Below are 13,551 nucleotides of genomic sequence, written 5' to 3'. Positions count from 1 at the left end.
TGAAATTATTTACACAGGAAATAACGAAAATTCTGCGGCCACGTTGACAATTAACAGAAGCTCTATGTCAAATAGATTTGTTTTTTCACGGCCATTAGTAAGGTTACACCGGAACATTTCCCTTAATCCGTGTTTACGGAGGGTCGAGGCTGCGGTATATCCGTTCCTCTATCTCTCCGTTAAGAAACGAGAAGCTTACCAGACGCTGCATTTTTTTGTAAACGAGCCGGGATAATGGTGCGAACCGCAAGTAAGGAACCACGCTAAAATGTTGCACCTTACACCTTACACCTTACGCAGACAGCGTGCGATAACATTCCTGGTATGGTAACAAATTCGTCCAAGCTTTATTTGCATAGCTACCGTGCTACCGATGTATCTCGAAATTAATGATTGGTTTCCGTGTTATACTTGTTGCGTTTGCAAAATTCGGTCTGATATTTATAATGAAAAACAATCAATTCTGAGGAATCCATCTTCGTGCTATATATGTTGATTATAGTTTAGGCGAGAGCAAAGTAGTAATTGACTCTATAATCTGCATTTATTATGTATCTGTCTAATCTGTATGTATTATATGTAATGTATTAATCTGTACATATGTATTAAAATAAATTTGTGCCACGATTATAATAGCGTAAGCATCTTTCTTACATATATAAAAAGTAAAAGATTGTTACGACGTAGGTAGAAAACGCGTGTACGAGTAGACTATAACGATAGAAATGCAATTATTTAATAATTAAAAAATATACTTTTAGTAGAAGTTACATATATCGAGTTTCATAGAAAGATTTTCAATCATATTTCGCCATTTTATAACTCTGTCACTCTTAGTTATACTACAATATTAATGGTGAACATAAGAAACATTATAAACTCGCAATGGCATGATACGTACAGATTCGTGCATTACAGATTCTTCGTTCAAGAATAAATTGAAACTAAACAATAATATTCTTCGAAATAACACTTTGTCTTTAAGGAGATCGACTTTGAAAACATTCTAAGTATGTGTACTTACCCTTAGCTCGAACATAATGACTCGGCGAACCTTGTCGCATAGCTCTCTGTTTGTGGTTATGTTTATAAACATGATTTCCGTTGCAATTTACTACTCAGCGTCCTGCAAGTTTGTTATCGGTATGAATAATCAATATCTTACAAGATATGTATATAGTAGTTAGAAAGTAAGACAACGTACAAATGAACCGCATTACGGACGATGACAAAGACTCGCGATGACAACCACAACATAGACGTGAATTTAAAATTCGTTTCCCCCACTCGATCGGAACGTACAGCATGAAAGGGGAAGCGGGCCGAAAGGACGACATAGCGCGAGTGCGCGCGCCTATGGCGCGCGCGGAAGGACGGTTGGCCGCGAGGAAAAGAGGGTGAGCACTACAGGTGGTGGGCGTCCCAACGTCGTGAGCGCCGCTGCACAACGCGACAAACAACTAAAACGCGGCCGTCGAAAATTCAACCCAACGTGTGTGTCCATCCATCCGTCGGTGGTATATACGACACGTTTGTCACGACGCGATGCGATGATCCAAACGCAGCGAACGACCGTCAATTTCTGCTAAGTCTTCGTCGTACGCGTTCGCGCTCTTCCGTTGAATCCTAGTCATTTCTCTCTTGCTCTTCCTAGGCTACGCACATTATATATACGTACAGATATAACACACACATACAATGATACACGATCTATATATTTCTCTTTCTACCCGTAGCCTACTATTACTACGTGCACGCGCACTGATCTACCTATCTCTCTCCCTTTCCGGCATCCCCCTTCTTCTCTCTTTCTCCGATCTTCCGTCCTTACCCCTCTCGCGTGCCCGTCGGATCGTTTCGACGAGATACCGCGCAGTGGCGCAGTCGTCGCCACGAGAGCGACGTGCTCTCCGTCGGTGGTCATGAATCGTGCGGCGGAAGAGGTCCTCGCGAGCCGGCCGCCGCCGTCGTCGTTGTAGTCGCGTCGTCCTAGTCATCGTCGTCGCGCCGTTGTGCTAGTCCTCGTCTTCGCGCGATCGTCACGCGTTTGTGGATCTTTGTAGCAGTCGTGTTTGATACGTGCGGTGGTCGTCGTTAACGTGGTGGTGATCGTGTGGTACACCGGATCTCTTTGAGCGGACGATCTCGGTCTCGCGTGTGGTCGATTACGAGCGCGACTGTACCGATCAAACTCCGCCGGTGTTGTTGTTGCCGTTTACCGTGTGACGATCGAGTGGTGGTTTTAACGAGAGGAAGAAATATGGGCATTGGTTGGCGCGTGCCGCGTCGCGGTGAACGTTGCGTCGCTGATCGCCGACAGCGGCGCCATAACGGGGCGCGTTCGCACGCGATCACAGTGTGAGACGAGAGAAAAAAAAAATATAGAAGAGGAAGAGGAAGAAGTGCGGAAGCCGGTTGTACGCCGTTCAACCGGAGGAGATATATAAGGCCTGCTGCTCCTGTTTGTATTGGTTTTTTCTAGTCAGTGCCGTGATCATAGCCGCGTGCAACCACGCTCGTTCGGAGATTGTGCTCTGTGGCCCAGCGGGAGAACGAGAGCGCGCCGAGGGCTGAAAATGTGAGAAACTTGTTGTTCCGGCTGGTTGGCGGGACACCGGACGATTTCGTTGACAAGGTAATGCGATACGACTGACCAGGCGTTTTTACGCGCCAAATAAACGTGGGTATGGTTCGTGTCCGCGTGATTTACACTCTGTACGCGCGCAAACGCGACACGTCGCGGATTTCGCTGAAACGTGTGCACGTTAATTACACGATTTGTGGACTCTACCTCTTCTCGTGCAACCGTTTTTTCGCTACCCGTGTTTAGTGTCGATGTGCAGTATCGCTCGCACGTCTATGTGTGCGAGATGCACTTTCCATCGCAATTTCGCGTGAAAATATCGCATCGCGTCGCGGGGATTCATCGAAATAGCCAACCCATTGTCGACGTCGATTAACGTAATGGTCGATCGCGTGTTAGACAGTGATCGATCGTAATATAGTTTGACACGGTTACACTTAGAAAGTAAGGATCGCGTAATACGTTTTCGCGATGACAGATGTAGGTTAGATTGTATGATCTTGGATAGTTAACTTCAACGCTTTTCAGTGTCGCGTATCGAAGCAATTATTAACGTCTTGTTATACATCCGTACGCTGTAAAGATGGCCGCCGTTATCGATCTATATTTCTCTTCGATATATCAAACGACCCCAATTTTTCACTTCGATTCAAATATCACAATTTTACCATGTATTTTATAACAATTAGAAACATTCAAAATAAGTCTTAACTCTCTTTAATAATTCGAAAAGACTCAAGAGAATCGATTCATTTTACTTACTCCGAATAGGAATGTCAAATCGCTTTTTCTTTCTGCAAAGTTGATATTCGAGCCGGCTGCGTTCGAATAAGCGGGAAGTGATTAATTGAACGCTCGTTCCGCGGTTCGACGGCGCGTAACAACGAAACTCGCTTTCCAGCAGGACCAGTAGCTGCTCCGTGAAAGCGTAGAACTCACGGACGAATAAAGAGACTCCGTGAGTAGTGGCGGCTGTTCGTCTCTGACGTCCGGCGGATTTACTGTTTACGCTGTTTCCGGCGTTAACTGTGCACGTTGGAAATTTCGTAGTTTCGCGAGGCGTTCGGTGACTTGTGCTTTTTCAGATCGATACCGGAGTCAAGGTTGCCGGTACGGCGGCACGTAAAAATAATAACACGCTGCGGGAACGGCGAGAGGGGAGCAAGGAGGAGGGAAGATGGAAACAAAGAGGGAACGTGCAACGGAGTGTTTTACGCTCCCTGTTGCTCCCTACATTGTTCCATATTTGTCCGGCTTCGGTGACCCTATCGGAAAAGCGCTATAAATAGAGAACGATTTCCAATTTTACACAGAAAGGCAGGCAACGCACCAACTGCAGACGAGATGCGACTACTCGAGTGCGCCAGACGTTTCCTTTCGTAATTAGGTCAGTCTGTACGTAATGAGACATTACTCGCGCGCGTTTCACTACGACCATTCTCGCGTCGTTTCGCCTCATTTCAGACGGCGAGATTTGTCCCCTCGGATCGAAAGATTTTAATTAAAGGTTCGCCACCGAGATTCGGCGACGACCGCGCGTCCCGACGCCACGACCTGTCGTCTTCTCGCACTCGTTTTCGAGAATACTCTCGGCGACGATTACCTCTTTAATCTATGAAGTGAGAAATTGGTCCAATGAGTTCGATTCGAAGAAATACGATCGTTTTATGAATATATGAAAACGGATCTTTGTTGATTCTATAGTACTAATAGCTATGGATTCATTGATATATATCGATGAATATTGATGCGAATAATAGGGATAGTTGTCAGAGTAGAGGAGAGTAATGGGTATAAATAGTTGTTTACGAATGAAGAGAAGAGTGGAAATTGACATTAGTTGTATTGCTTGCGGAGAAAATAAAAGAATCGAGTTCTTTCTGCCTCGGTACCTATCTTTCTCTTTGCTTTACGTTAATTTATTTCCGTAATATCAAAGATTTTTATTTTTACAAGAATCCCCAGAAACCCTTGATCATAACGACGATGAATAAATTTGTACGTGTGATTTTTCCCAACGATTCGAGTAGTTTAAAAATGCCAGAATATAGTTAAATTACAAAGATATTACTTAAGTAAAAGTGCTATCAACATTTTTCACTATCTGTGGCTCACTTATACTTCGAAACTTTACAATCATTTATAAATGATTCGCCGTCAACAGTCACCACTAATATGATCATTTTACGTTGTTGCTTCTAAATTGATAATTTATATACACGGAAGGGACATGAAATCTGTCGTGTCCGTGTAAATCAAAGTTAAAACTTTAACCGAGTAGAGATCACCGACCAGAGAATTATTACGGAATATCGTTGGACCGTGTCGCAATCACGGTCCCGGTATTAGTTACATTCTTCATTCAGTGAGTGCATCAGCGACTTCCTCGTCGGTGGCGTGTATTTGCGCGCGTGGCGCTTTAAAATAGTCACCGGTAAATATACACACCAGCGGGGGAACACTTTTATTTATCGCGGCTACTACGTGCCGTTTCTGATTGACGGGCATTAGCTGCGGCCACTCGAACGTTCATGCGCGGTTACCGTTTCGAAACGAATCGAAACGTCGCCGAATATTTACGGGGAATTTCCGCTATCGCGAGGAGGTCCGCGAAAGTTTAGATCGCTTTGCGGAATCGAGAAGGTGCAGAACGGATTAGAATTTCAGATGCACGCTTCGTTGCTATAGGATGTTTGCTGAAGTGATCTGTGATTGCTTGATGAGGAGAAAATGGAGATTCAACTTTGATTACTAGGAAATTGTAATGGAAGGGTTTTTGGGAATAGTAGTACTGTCTGAGAATTGAAAGATTTGCAGTAGGAAGATTCGATATTCGAAGTGTGTTTTTTGAAAGAGAAAGAAAGCTATAGCTAGAAGCTATTTTATATTCAAAAGTGTAAAAATTTATTTTTACGAACATTGGTTGTCTATTCAGGTGATTTTCGTTGCTTTAGTCAAATTACCGGAAAGTGGAATTGTTTAACCGAACTGCTCCCTTTGATTTTTATTAAGCTATTTATTTGTTATCGAGGATTTTTGTCGATTTAAAAGAGAGAGGAAGAATGTACATGTAAACGGTAGTGCGATATGCATAGTCTGACCATGTCGGGTGAATCTACTGCGCTGTTATGCGCTTTTTCTCCGCTAGCATAATGTTAACAAATTTAAATTGTCTTGAATTTCCAAGTAAAATTAATATTATTTAAATTCATTTGTAATCTTTACCACTTTGATAGATATCGTGTAGGATGTGCTTTCGAAGGTGATGTTACTGATTCAATATTGTCCGAGTGCACGTTACATGTTTTGAAAAGGTCAGGAGGATCGGATTAAATCTTTGAAGCAGTCATTGTTATAGTGTATTATACATATAGTACACAGATTTTCTTGTGATGAACGATATGAATATAGTCTGTATGGCAACAATAATAATTAAATTCATGCTTAGCTTAAATACATTCATAGTAGATCGAGTCACTTAAGATAAATTGGTATATACTACAATGTATACCCATATATGTTCAGTTTATATTTGTCACTGGCAAGAATGTTGCGAGAGCATCTAGCGTAATACACAATTTTGATTCTAATTCTTTAACTTGAAATTATTGCGATCGACATGATAAGTTCCGTGGCTGTGAATTTCTCAAAATTTAAAAAACAGTGCTGCGGAATGAGTTTTAAATTCTTCGTAGAAAGCAAATAATCCGAATGAATGAAGTATGATTCATCGTGTTTGGCAAAGTATGTGTTTATCTTTTAGTATCATCACTTTTTCCCGCATTTGTTAATTTTTTTATTCGAAGCTCGATCAGTTTTTCGTATAAAAATATCGCCCCGTCGAATGTAGATATTTATTTTCGTTTCACAACGACGTATCTTGTCTTTTATTCATCTCCAATAAATCGTGCAATTATTTGCCTTGTGACTATCTCTCCGTGGAATGGATCAACGTCTCTTCGTTAAAACGATCGTTTCCTATTCATGAGATACAGTTTACAACTCATTCTATTTTCTTATCTCCATATACGTCTGAATACGTTATATATAATACATTTCAAGGATTGGTAGCATATATGTACGTACATATGTCTTAAGGTAATGAAGCATCGCATATAAAAACGGTTTTTTTGTCGGAAATGTATTGTACTTTCCCTCGTTCGTTTCATATTTTATGGTATGTTATCTTTAACATTGCAATTTATACTTCGTGTGTAAATTTGTACTAAATTGCCAATTAATTACAAACTTACATGCACATAACATTTTTCTTTCTTTGGAAAAGAAGAGAAACGTGTATTTGATAGATTTAAATAAACAATAATTCCTTTCAATATAATTATAGAATACCTAGGATTATTAACAACCAATATTATTATCTTATTTTTTATAATAACATACATGGTCAAAAAGTACATGAGATACAATTAGCAGATTGAAAGTTAGTTTCACAGCAATTATCGTCCTATTCTACTTGTCTATCCATCGCTCTCCTAATCTACTAATTGCAGCACTACACACTATGTCCGCCCCCACACTTACTCGAACCAACACAAGAGTAAACCAATCTGGAAGAACCGAACAAAATCTCCATTCCACTTTCGTACATGTATATTTCCAACTATCAACCAATATCTGCACGTTTTAGCGGCATTTTTCCTTTTTCAACGAAACCAAAACTACGCTCTAGAACCATTTCACGTCGATCGTGCATCATTCACGATAGAACCGTACGCTTTTCTTTCTGATCGCGCCCGTGAGCTGCGCAAGAAACGAGCGGAAATAATTTCAAAGCCGGACGCATTTGCCGATAGAAAAATACAGAACGATGCAAAGGGATGCAAACGAACGGATACAGCTTATCCCGGCGTTATTTTTCCTTTCCATTATATCGAGAATCTTACTCGCGATTCATTTCCGACTGCATGGGTTAGAGCTTTAGATTAGCGAGGCTTTTCCGTTCGCTTGCTTCCTCCCTGCTTTTTCTCCCCTCTTTTTTCCTCTCGACCTTGGTCCCTCTGCCTGCGATAAACATTTCCACATCGCTTTGACTCATTTCAATATTCAGCCACGAGTGGAAATTGACAGAACTTGTTACGGTCTCGCCACAGGCGAGAAATCCGATGTTGCTTGAATAAAAAGCAGAGAAAACGGAATAAAAGAGCCGAATGGACGGGAGATCCACTCTCGTTCTCTTTCGTTCTTTTCCATTCTCTGTCCAGCGTTCAAGTATTCAACGATCGTTGCGAATCGCGAATTAACCCCACGGGTTCGACAGGGCGAGCCGCCCACCCTTTCGCGATCCTCTTCCGGTATTCTAAAAAATAATTCTCGCGCTTCGGGCGGTTATCGTGTGCACGTGAAGCTGAAGTAAGAGAGCCGTTTGCCCGTGCTCTTTATCGAAAATTGCTTCATTTATTAAACCGTTTAATATCGGATTTAAAAGCGCCGCGAACGATTCCTTTGAAGTCAGCCGCAGACAGGAAACGCGAAACATCGGCCGGTTCGTAGGGATGTTTCAGTGCAAACAGCACACCGGAAGAAAGAAGGAATGGAAATTAAAAAGTTTCAGACAAGCCATGTTAGGTCATCGTTGTTGCATTTTTGAAGCAGTTATAATTACTGCTTTGCACTCGGTATAAATAAAGCACTCCTTTATGCGTCGTGAGAGTGGTAATAATAGTTTTTGTAGAATAATTCAAGACAGGAGGAGAAATATTGTTGCAGAGCTTTGATATAAACAATATCGCAATGTGATTATTGTGTAAAATGTTAGGCTGTTGTTTTGTAATATCCGTGACAATCGTGACGCAGATTATGATTATAGTTGTATTCGTATCATCCGTTTAATCATAAGACATATCGTACTTGTAGCTTTTCTAGTTTCAAATATCTATATCGAAGACTGACAAATACAAACTATACATACAAATGTGTCACAAACTACGATAGATAAAGGATTGGGGACTGAATTTAATCACCTAACAGCGTCGTCACACGGTATTAATCACATTTGTACGGATATCAAGCTTATTTATTTGTTATTGAACACAGTGCTATCGAAAAAAAAACGCCTAGTGCATACCTTTGTTATCGTCCATGGGATTTTCGGGTTCTGGCTTCAATTTTTCCCCTGTCATATCGCGCTACGGTATCTGTTTCTTTGGCTGCGGTCCAATAGATTTGGACGCGACCATTTCATTATTTTTTTGACTCGGGGCAAAATCTGTGGATCCAGTTTGTATGTGTGCGGATTTGAAATCGAAAAAGAACACGGCTATGTGCGTGACATACGGCTGTCACGTGCGTTCAACGTCATAGTGAACGCATCCGGGCCAAGCATCGACAGCTGTTCTCATTTCTCGCCTTCTGGATGGATATTTCTGTACCATTTGATGCATACGCGATAATCAGGCTGATTGATATCGGTATTGCTCCGGAAAACTCAGGTTCTTTAATTAACGCGTCTAAATGGTCGCCCTAGTTTCTCCTACTATCAACTTCGCATCCTAATCATCTTAACTCTGTGAACAAAACACGACCTCTGTGTAGAAGAACTTCTATTTGAAATTTATATTAACGATTTTTTCTGTTTTCAAGGCCCTTTTCAAATATATCTAAGAATATGTATTTGTAAAATGTCATGTGGTATCTTGGATCTAAGGTTCAGTAATTTTGTATGTTTTTCATGAAGTAGAATTAGGTGGAATAGCTAAGTAAAGTAAGATTAATTAAAGTACAAGAAGTAGTCGAACATGTTCATGTTTCTCAGCAGAACAATTTGTTAAGTTTCTTCTATCTTTCGCACCTTGGACGCTGGTTTCTTATAGACGTGTACTTAAATAAATATCTAGTAGAATGTTAATATATTTAGATGTACTTGGATGTTTCTTAAATATCAAATTCGAAGAATGATTCATATGTACTTCTTCGTGATCACTTCGTGTCTCGGCAAAATCGAGCTAGTAAAAATAATATCTAATACCACTGTTAATTGAATACTAAATATTAATTATTATTACACATTCATAATTATCAGATTATATAGTAATTACCAGTTCATAAGGATTAAAATACTAAGGAGATTAACCAAATGATAATTATCATGGTTACTTAAAATATTTACCGATTAGAGTAATCACTTAAACTGTATTTTCTATTTTTTTACAGAATAATGGTTTTATAAATCAGTTATGTTATCAAAATTATCCAATTATTTGACCTTGGCGTCAAACATGTATTCTTCCATCGTCTGCATAGTCTAAAAAATATTGTCTGTCATCATATTAGTGTACAGAAAAGCTCTGAAATAGTGAAAATGTTAAAAAATGTATCTTACCGATTATAGCATTGGCTAACAGTTTTTTATTTTTATCTTTCTTTTTATTAAAACATTCCTTTTTAGTCGTAAAGCGAGATTGAAATAAAGAAATTAACAATGATGTACTTACTATATTTGTTTCTACGATCTTCGTGTGCATATATATAATTTCCGCAAATTTCTATTTCCGTAGTTAGGAGAAACTGGAAAGAGGAAGTGGTAGGTCGTTCGATTTTTTGGGATCTTGGCCGGTCATGGTGCCGGTGGTTTTATCGTAAATCATTCGTGAAAACGTGGCGTGTCAGCGAGAACACGAAACGGTGCGTTCACGAGCGCCGGTACGTGCAAAACGTAAAATCGTGCAAAGCGCCAGCTTGCTAGCCTAATCAACTTAGCGTACGCTACCACTAACACCGTCTCGAGGTCTTCGCGGTCTGCCAACGAATGTCCCCTGTCACGAAATCGCAGATGCGAAACAATGCGTAACGGCCAGTGTGCGCGACATTAGACAACTGCATTGCAAATTACCGCAGGATATGTCAGTGAGAAGCGGCTAATTCTGGTGCGTTCGTCATCGTCTCGATTGTTTTTCCCGCGAAATATCGTTGCGCCAAACAAGGAGATACGATGGTGAACGAAATGAGAATTTTTTCCTCCGCGTTTTTAGAACGTGAACGAAAAATGGAGATACGTGAAATGGAGTAAAATATTAATTTTCTTTCTTCGGACGAAAGAGTGACTTTATATTTGATATAAAGGGATTTTATTCTGTTCTGATTAAAAAGAACGATGGAATTATGTTCAAAGTGGTTGTATTACATTTAGTATAATTTCTACCATTCGAAGCAGAGAAGATTATTTTACCTCTAAATTAATATCAGTCTTCATATACTTCTTTCTATAATTTCATTTCTTTACGTTATTACAAAATAACGGTACCTCCAATGATTTTGCAACGCGTATTATTCGAACATGTTTTTGTACAAATAAACTTCGTAAATGTGTGAAAATGAAATATTACATTAAAGACAAGTCAGGGATTTACGAACACTTTATCATCCATTTCCCGTTTTTAAATGTTCATATAACGCAATCACACTCGTTCACAGATTATAACGTAGACGTTCGTCAACAGCCATAATGCTCTCAAATCAAATTTCAAGCATTTCCTCACTCTGTAAAATTCAGTCAGCTGTTATTTCTTACTCCATTCAACCTACCTGTGCAACCCTGTAGAGACTGTCTTTATGAATCTTTTAATCGTATCTTCTACAACGCTGCTACATCCCGCACCGGTGTACGTCTTAAAACTTTCTAACCATCGGGTACTCGCACCCAGGTTCCATTGCTTATTTCTCTCCGTTAATACGCCGTCGAGAAATGTAATAGTGTCGTAAAACAATTATTGAACCATTAGCTCGCGTGCAACGAACGGGAGACGCGTACGGATAGACGGACGATAATTACGCTCGTTCAGTGTCTTTGGAACTATAACGCGTATATACTGGCGCAGATAGTGGTTTCGATAAATTTAACGTTGATCGTGTAAAAAGAAATAACTATTTGATATAGACGAGTTGGACGAAATAGTGGAAACACCTACTATATGTTATATATGTATATAGCATATATGAAATAATGGAAACATGTTTTGTATATTATATATATAACATATATGGCATGTAAGAAGCGTTTTCACTATTTTGTTCAACCTTTGTACATGTACACTTGTATACTTCTAAATTATACAAAATATTACTTATACATACAGATATTATATTTGTACAAATACTTTTCGAAACTTTTATTTCAGGCAATCATATATGTTTATACCTTTAATTAATCGATTTAGTAATATTATTAGCCGGTGAAGTATTGTGACCAGGTGTTCGAGTACTTAAAAAAGCGTAATTAGCGATATCAAACACTTTAACATCGACCACATAAGAGAAAAATCTTCGATATTATACATTGCGGAAGACATTGAACTCGAACGTTTAGTCGTTGAATCGTGGAAGAAGCTGAGCATGCTCGGTACCGAGGTAATAATTTCACGCGGAAATAGAGGCGTACGAGAGAAACGAGCCAGTCGTTTGAAAGTTCACGTCCATGTGAACAATAATAACATCGATCTAGCACTCTTCTACGTTTTCCTCTCGATCTCGTCATTGCTCGATCGTGCGTGCAAAATGGCGAGCTTTCTTCTCCCTCTAATGCTCCCACTCGTATTCTTTTACGGTTATCACATCGCTGGTTGACGATCGTTTCAAAGCGTGCGCGATATCTTCGCTTTAATGATCCTCTTAATTGCTAGCCGTAGCACCAACTACTTGGAACTTTTCACGACGTCCTTACCGGTTGTACTAGCCGGCTACTTAAGCTAGAAATTCGCGTAGAATGTCGTATCGTTTTTCCCCTTCAGACCGAAATATAATATCGTAGAAATTCGCTGTGTTAATGAAGAATTCTTGCTACGAAACGAACATGGAGAGAGTCGCTCGAACAGTATTTTCTCTTTGTGAAGATATTGTGTTGGACGAATAAGAAAGTTTGCAATTACAAAAAGAAAAGAAAAGAGAAAAAAGCAGGTCGTTGCTAAATGAAGGAAAAATGACATTGTATTATAGCGATTCTTAATATGGTAATAAAAATGTGGTTGATAAGGTTTGAAGAGTAGATGAATCGTGTAGCTATATTTTTTAACTTTTTTCCTAGGGTTTTGTTAGAGGCAACTTACTTTGTTTTAATTCTGTGTTGTAAAAATACTGTTCATGTTGGTTTAACGGCGAAATAAGTTTCGTGTTGCATGCTTATTTGTACCTTTTAGAATGAAATATACGTTTACCCATATTAAATGGATTACTGAGAAAAAGTAAATTTCCAAGACAATAGAAAAGAATATCACGTATAAAATATAAAGAAGAAATTCAGTTACTGTGTATCTGGCAAAATATTTTACAAGCATTTTACATAGCCCTTCTTAATTCAGGATTAAATTATAACATTTAAATACACCATATATAATGCCACTTCTCTTATCTATTAATGCAAAATTTATAATATAACCAACAGATATTTATCAACGAACAATCGTCGAGTTTGTCATTAGAGAAATTAATAAAATTGAGTATAATTAGTAATTTTGTTAAGCTACAAAACTAAGAACGAAGATGAGAACGTGGCGAATTTTTAATCGAACTGGAAACTCTCAGTATTCACGGTGCGGCCTGGGTGTTCGCGAACATTTGCAAACACTTAAAGCGGCGAAGACATTTCGTCGCGCAGAAACACGCACGAACGAACATTTTGCGAGTTCAGATGGCGTATCAAAAGCCATTCGTGCTTCTTCGTGCGCGTTTAGCATCGCATCGGGGACGCCACGGTGAAAATTTTGCGCGAATGTTTCCGAATATGAGCCAGGACCGCGAGCAGCGTACGAAATTAACTGAAGTTCGCCGAGCGGAACTGCCGCGATGGAAATTTCTAAAAAGATGCCATTGTCGCGTACTCTCGTGTCATGGTGTAACTTCGTACCGTTCGTCTTCTCTAAAAAGGACTATGATCACGAGGTTCCTGTTCTACTTTCAGTTTTCGAGATGTTACCTTTTTTTAAGCTTTGTTACGTTTATCTGTCTTTCGAAGCCAC

General features: G+C 39.6%; 1 protein-coding gene and 1 long non-coding RNA gene across 8 annotated transcripts in view; one reads left to right on the top strand and one right to left on the bottom strand.

Annotated features, from left to right (window-relative positions):
* LOC122567643 overlaps positions 1-1,811 on the bottom strand; it is a 29,388-nt gene extending 27,577 nt beyond the window's left edge. The window contains exons 1-2 of the long non-coding RNA XR_006316851.1: positions 1,205-1,811; positions 1,025-1,126 (exon numbers count right to left, since the gene is read on the bottom strand). This is a non-coding gene — a long non-coding RNA (uncharacterized LOC122567643). The remainder of the gene's footprint in view (positions 1-1,024; positions 1,127-1,204) is intronic.
* LOC122567626 overlaps positions 1-13,551 on the top strand; it is a 585,073-nt gene that overhangs the window by 219,949 nt on the left and 351,573 nt on the right. The window contains exon 1 of one of the 7 annotated variants that reach the window (XM_043726377.1): positions 1,866-2,635. The exons of the other annotated variants lie outside the window; for them this stretch is intronic. The gene's annotated coding sequence lies outside the window, so the exon portion shown is untranslated. Of the gene's footprint in view, positions 1-1,865; positions 2,636-13,551 lie in introns of those variants that run through there. 7 annotated transcript variants of the gene reach the window in all.

Source organism: Bombus pyrosoma, linkage group LG5 (genome assembly GCF_014825855.1).
Source record: "Bombus pyrosoma isolate SC7728 linkage group LG5, ASM1482585v1, whole genome shotgun sequence".
NCBI classification, from domain to species: domain Eukaryota; kingdom Metazoa; phylum Arthropoda; class Insecta; order Hymenoptera; family Apidae; genus Bombus; species Bombus pyrosoma.
This window is presented reverse-complemented; position numbering and strand designations above follow the sequence as displayed.